The sequence below is a fragment of the Pipistrellus hanaki genome, assembly GCF_964339955.1.
Source record: "Pipistrellus hanaki genome assembly, chromosome: 1".
Classification (NCBI taxonomy): domain Eukaryota; kingdom Metazoa; phylum Chordata; class Mammalia; order Chiroptera; family Vespertilionidae; genus Pipistrellus; species Pipistrellus hanaki.
The window spans coordinates 128,807,379-128,814,714 of record NC_140503.1 but is presented as its reverse complement, the minus strand read 5'-3'; positions in this window follow the sequence as shown (position 1 = coordinate 128,814,714).

Here is a 7,336-nt window from a genome sequence, read left to right as displayed (position 1 = left end):
GAAGAGAAGAGAAGAGAAGAGAAGAGAAGAGAAGAGAAGAGAAGAGAAGAGAAGAGAAGAGAAGAGAAGAGAAGAGAAGAGAAGAGAAGAGAGAGAGAAACTTCCATATGCACCTGACTGGAGATAAAACTTGAAACTTAGGTGTGTACCCTGACCAAGACTCAGACCCACAACCTTTTAGTGTGTGAGACAATGCTTCAACCAACTGAGCAACCCAACCAGGGCAAGATTTCCTTCTTTTGTATGGTCTCATTATATTCCCTTGTGTCAATATATCACAACTTTTTTATCCACTCATCTACTGATGGACACTTGGACTACTTCCAAATCTTGGCTATTGTAAATAATGCTGCAGTGAACATAGGGGTGCATATATTCTTGAATTAGTGTTTCAGTTTCTTCAGATATATTCCCAGAAGAGGAATCACTGGGTCATAAGGCAATCCCATTTATACTTTTTTGAGGTAACTCCATACTGCTTTCCATAGTGGCTGTATCAAGGTGTACTCCCACAAACAGTGCACAAGGTTTCCCTTTTCTCCACATCCTCACCAACACTTGTTTGGTCATCTATTGATGATAGCAATCTGACATATGTGGGGCGAAATCATTTTTCTGATGATTAATGATTTGAACCTATTTTAATATGTCTATTGGCCATCTGTATGTTCTCTTTGGAGGTCCTTTGGCCATTTTTAATTGGATATTTTTTTTGGAGTTGAGTGTTATAAGTTCTTTATAAATTTTGGACATTAACCTACTTGCCATTATTAGATACATCATTGGCTAATATTTTTTTTCCCCATTCAGTCAGTCTTTTCATTTTGTTGATGGTTTTCTTTGCTGTGAAAAAAACATTTTAGTTTGCTGTAATCCCACTTGTTTATTTCACTTGTTTATTTTTTCTTTGTTTCTCTTGTCCAAGAAGACATCAGAAAAATATTGCTATGAGAAATATCTGACATTTTACTGCCTATGTTCTCTTCTAAGATTTTATGATTATAAGTCTTACATTTAAATCTTTAATTCATTTTGAGTTTAGTCTTGTATAAGGTAAAGAAGGTGGTCTAATTTCACTTTTTTTTTTGCCTGTTATCTGTCCATTTTTCCCAACATCATTATTGAATTGACTATTTTTACCCAATTGTATGTTCTTGCCTCCTTTGTAGAATATTAAGTGACCATAAAGACATGTTTTTTTTTTTCTCTCTCTCTATACTGTTGCATTAATCTATGTGTCTGTTTTTATGCCAGTACCATGCTGTTTTGATTACTATGGCCTTGTAGTGTAGTTTGATATCAAGTAGTGTTATTCCTCCAACTTTGTTCTTGTTCCTCAAGATTTCTGTGGCTATGCAAGGTCTTTTGTGGTTCCATATAAATTTTTGGAATATTTGTTATAGTTCTGTGAAATACGCCATTGGTATCTTGATAGGAATTGTGTTGAATCTATAGATTGCTTTTGGGTATGGACATTTTAATGATGTTAATTCTTCCTATCCATGAACATACTATATGCTTCCACTTATTTGTATCTTCTTTAACTTCTTTCTTCGGTATCTTATAATTTTCTGATTACAGGTTTTTACATCCTTAGTTAAATTTAGTCCAAGGTATTTTATTTTATATTTTTTATACAATTATAAATTTCTTAATTTCCCTTTCTGTAAGTTCATTATTGCTGTGTAAAATACAACTGATTTCTGGATATTTATTTTATACCTTGTTACTTTACTGAATTCATTTATCAGTTCTAGTAGTTATTTGGTGGAATCTTTAGAATTTTCTATTGATATATACCTTATCATGTTATTTTCAAATAATGACAGTTTTGCTTCTTCCTTTCCAATTTGGATGCCTTTTATTTCTTCTTCTTGTGTTATTGCTATGACTAGGACTTCCAGTCCTATCTATAACAATAAAAGCATAATATGCTAATTAGACTGGATATCCTTCCAGATGACCTTTCGGAAAAAGCCGGGGCTCGAGGGAAGCCCAGGTCCCGGGTGCCAGAGGGCAGCCGGTGCCAGCAGCTGGGGGAAGAAAGTCCTACTCTTGCATGAATTTCATGCATCAGGCCTCTAATGTTGAATAAGAATGGCAAAAGTGGATATCTTTGTCTTATTCCCAATCTTAAGGGAAACACTCTTGGTTTTTGCCCATTTAGTATGATGTTGGCTGTGGGTTTGTCACATATGGCCTTTATTATGTTGAGGTATATTCCTTCTATCCCCAATTTTCTGAGAGTTTTTATCATAAGTGGATGTTGGATTTTATTGAAAGCTTTCCCTGCATGTATTGATATAATGATGCAATTTTTATCCTTTATTTTATTTATGTGGTATATCACATTTATTGATTTGTGGATATTATATTAACCTTGTATCTCCTTAATAAATCTCACTTGATTATCATGTATGACCTCTTTAATGTATTGTTGGATCTGGTTTGGTAATATTTTTTGAGGATTTTAGCAAGTATGTTCATCAGGGATATTGGCCTACAATTATTTTTTGTAGTGATTTTACCTGGTTTTGGAATTAGGAAAATGGATTTGGGAATTTTTCCTCCTCTTTAATTTTTTAGAATAGTTCGAGTGTTTTCTGCTACCTTGCCTTTCTTCCTCTGCTTCATCCAACCTACTGTTTATTACTACTAATCTATACTTTATTTCAGGTATTATATTCTTCATTTCTGACTGGTTCTTTTTTATGGTTCCTATGTTCTTTTTTATGCTTGCTTCTCTTTGTTGAAGTTCTCACTAAGTTTCTTGAGCATCCTTATTACCATTTTTTGAACACTATGTCTGGTAAATTATTTGGCTTCAATTCTTTTAGCTCCTTTTTTGGAGATTTCACCTATTTTTTCTTTGTCTCCCCATTTTGGCTGCCTCTTTGTGTTTGTTTCTATAAATTACGGTAGGGTGTCCTTATATGCTAGGTGTCCTGTGGGACTCAGTGGTGCAACCTTCTTGAGCACCAGAACTGGGTGCTCCAGGAATGTCCCTTATGTGGGTTATGAAGTCTTGATTTCTATTGGCCTGTTTGTGCATGGAATCCACCCTTAGTCCAAAATCAGATTTGTTTCTTAAAATCTAGTGTGTGCTTCTATCTATCAGTTATCTATTTATTATATAGGATTGTTTTCAGATATTGAAGTAAATAAAAAACAGAAAAAAAATAGAAACTGGAGTATTAGCTGTAGGGTTTAAGAGGGAGAATTAAACTTTAGAAGAAAATGTGTGGCTAGAAAAAGCTCTATTAGAAGTAGATTGAGACTAATTTTTTTATGCTTATACTGTCTTACAAAGAGACTATTGAAACTTTAAAATACTGAATTATGTTAGTAACAAGGGAGGAGAGTGGGGGAGGCAAAAGGGAGAGATATGGACATTGTGAGTGTGGGAATGACAATGGAAAGCTATTTGGATCGGGGCAGCCAGGGCTGCCAACAGATAATTAGCAAAGATAACTTCGGAAATGTCAGAACATCCATCAGAATTATTTCTCAGAACTAATTTTTTTAAAGAAGAATTTCTTGCTAAGATTTTTCTTTTCTCATTACTTAGCAATGAATTGCCTGGTCTATATTTAAAAATATCTAAGAAAGGAACTTTTAAAAAAAGGAAATCATAACTAAACATCACATTTATATACTTGCATTATATTATACACACATACTTTTTCTTTTAAGACTTGTTTATGTGTGTGTATGTGTATGTATGTGGATATATATATATTTAATGGAATACTATCATGGACACTTAACGTCTAAAATTGGGGGAGCAGACAGGCAACTTGCTTAGGAGCTGAAGCTAAAGCTGCTTCTTTTCTTAAAGACTTTTAAGTGAATTAATGAGGCCCACCCACAATATCAAGGGCAATCTTTACTTAAATTTAAGTGACTGTCAGTGTAAAACCACATCTACAAAAAGCTTTCACAGCAATACCTAGATGAGTGTTTGATTGAATAACTGAGCACTAAAGGCTAGCCACCTTGACACATAAAACTACCACATCGGAAAACTTCTCCGGACTTCAAGTTCCAGTTATGATTACTTGAGGAAACTTTTCCCTTTAAGACTTAGTTTTTCAAGGAAAAAAGGAATTACTAAGGAAATGGTGCATTTTAAAAATTACATTACAAAAGAGGTTTTCTCATTTTCTTCCAATTCCTTTGCAAATCTCAAGTAATCACAGCATTATCTCAGGGTGTTCAAGCCACCACAGACACATTGAGACAGAAGATCTGAAAAGTGGCGGGGCTGCTTTAAGTGAAGGCAGCAGCTTAGCTCTCAGGCGGAGTCACTTCCTGCCTTGTGATAAAGCTCACCTGGGCATACTCTGTCACTCATTACCAGGGGGCACCTTCAACTCAGCATGGTAAGTGACTACAGTGCTTATACATTGGTGACAGTGTTGCTTTGGTGTTGTAGAAAATTTTACTCGTCGAATTTGGCTCTCTTCACCTCCAAGACATTTTTAATAAATTCTTGAAATGAGAGAAGAAATTTTTAAATAATGATTGTTTCTTTTAACAGCCATGTTTGAGGATGATTTGAATAAGCTTTCCTCTATTCGAGCTCTAGTTTTGCTGCTTTTAGCAAAAACATAGTTGATTTTCAGGTATGTATTGCCTTTAACTGAAGTGCTGTAGCAAGAACCTCTCCTTCCTTTAGTTTTTGCATTGGTTTTATACCTGGTGTGCTGATTCTTTTTTTCTATATAAATCAAGTGCTTCACTTCCAATTATGGTTTTAGAATTTCTGGTGACCTCAGTCAGACCCAGGTAACCATTGTTAAGCTCATAAATTGACAAGTAAAGTGCACGGAAATCTTTGTTTTCTCTTGAGTTTAGTCCTTTGAAGACCACTCTTTTAAGATTCCCTTTCCCTTTCATCTCTATGTGCCAGTCTCAGTAATTTTTAGTATCTCAGCATTTTTAATTCTTAAATGGAAGCAACCTTTCAAATTGCTTTTTCATCTTTGATCTTCTCACCCCATGGAACTCTAACATTTCTAGGGTGTTTAGGTTGTTTTTCTCTTAAAAATTATGCCTTCCTATATGAAGGATTCTCATGGTAATGGAAATGTTGTGTCTTGAGTATATCAATTTATATTCTGGGTATGATATTTACCATAATCTTACAAAAATATTTCCATTGGGGAAATGGATAAAGCACAGGAGATCTCTGTATTATTTCTTACAACCACATAATAATATCCTATGACTTACCAATATTGATATTTAGTGGGCATTTTGCAATCTTTTATTATTTTATAGTTTGGTTAATATTTTAACAGATGGCTTAGAAAGGCGGGGAAGGCCAAGAGAAGAATAAAGTGAAAGTAGCATTCTGTACTCTGGGACACAGTTATGTTATAGACTCAGCTGCTTCTCAACCAGTAAAGACAAGATTGGACCTTGTTGGGTCAAGTATTCCTGCTAAGTTAAAAAAAAAAGACTGTATCACTCCTATGTCTGAACCACTAGCATACCAGCCACAGAGCAGCAATTGTGTTTTTCTTTTTTTATTTTTATTGGTGATTTTTGGGGATCTAAATATTGTGAGCAAATATCACATGTGCATCCCATGGGGACTGGGCAATCAATAGCTGAGGAAGGATGCCGTGAGAGAAATCTACATGTAAGTGGTTTTCATGATGTAGAAGTGTGAGCCCCCCCCACTCTTAAATTTTTACCTAAATATAGGAATTTAGATGAATATTGATCTGATTACAGTAGCTATTGTACTGAGATCATTTTTAGTTGAACAGGAGGAGACATATGGGTGTGAAGAGGCTGTTTATGGTTGAATGTGTTGTTTTGATTTTTATGTGCCCAAGAGTTTGGAATATTGGTTGATAGTAAGTGAAGTGTTTTCTAAATTGAGTTCAAAGCCTTTGTTGAGAGAAGAAACAAGAGGAAAGTACTCAAGTAGTGAGTTTGAATTCCTCATAAAGCAAAAAAGGGCTGTGTTATGTCTTGTGAGTCAAGGAGACAAAGTGCAAAGTTTGATGTGCTGAGTGAGAACAGAGTCTAAGTCAGATTGAGGGGATGTGACCTCCCGCCCTCTGACTAGAGGTCTTTTTGTAGTTGAACCTCAGACCTTGGGAAAGTACAACCCTGGACAGGGGAGGGGCAGGGCTGCCTATCAGCTTACCAGGCAAACAACTTGAAGGGCCCCTCTGGTACAAAAGACAGGCTTCTCCCCTATAAGACCACTGCTTAGACTTGTCCCATGACCCCTGGCAATCAAAACTCAACTATATTAAAATCAGCAATTGCTATCACTTCAGATTTTTAGGATTAAGTTTTTCTTTCCCTCTCTTAGATGAATAGATATTTATCTATTTAATTACAGATAAAAAGGTTGTTTGGCTTTTTAAATAATGCGAATGGTAATTTAACAGTGGGATAGAAGATTAGAGGCTAATGAAGAAAACAGTAAAATTTAAACAGGAAAATAAAATCACTACCCAGATATAATGACAGTTATATTTTGATACATTTTAAAAACACCTTTTCTAACTTATTTTTAAATGTACTTGCCATTATATATCATGTCTTTACTTTATTCTATATAATAAAAGCTTAATGTGCTAAGTGTCAGACTGTTCAACTGTTCAACCAGTCGCTATGATATGCACTGACCAGCGGAGGGCAGATGCTCTGAGTAGTAGGTTAGCTTGCTGCTGGGGTTCTGCTGATCAGGACTGGGCGAGAAGGGCCTAATATGCTCTGGAGTCCTCCTGCTGTCTCTTCCCAGACCCAATCGTGCATCGGTTGGGTTCCTCAGCCTGGCCTGTACCCTCTCTCAATCCAGGACTCTTTGGGGGATGTTGGAGAGCCAGTTTTGGCCCAATCCCCACAGGCCAGACCAATGGACCCCACTGGTGCATGAATCCATGCACCAGGCCTCTAGTATAAAATATAAAGTAAAAATTATATCATTTCCTATGCCATACTTTTTTGTGTATAAATATTTAAGGGTTGGATAACATGCCATTGTGATGATGTATCTTCCTTGAAATGCCCAACAATAGGTAAATGCTTAAGTAGATTGGTTCTTAGTTTTCACTTTTTTATATTTTAACTAGAGGCCTGGTGTACAAAATTCATGCATGGAGGGTGTCCCTCAACCCAGCCTGCACCCTCTCCAGTCTTGGATCCCTTTCACATTCCAGGACTGCTGGCTCCTAACTACTGGCTTGCCTGCCTGCCTGCCTGCCTGATTGTCCCTAACCACTCTGCCTGCCAGCCTGATAGGCCCCAACCGATCCCCTGCTGGCCTGATTGATGCCTAACTGCTCCCCTGCCAGCATAATCATCCCCA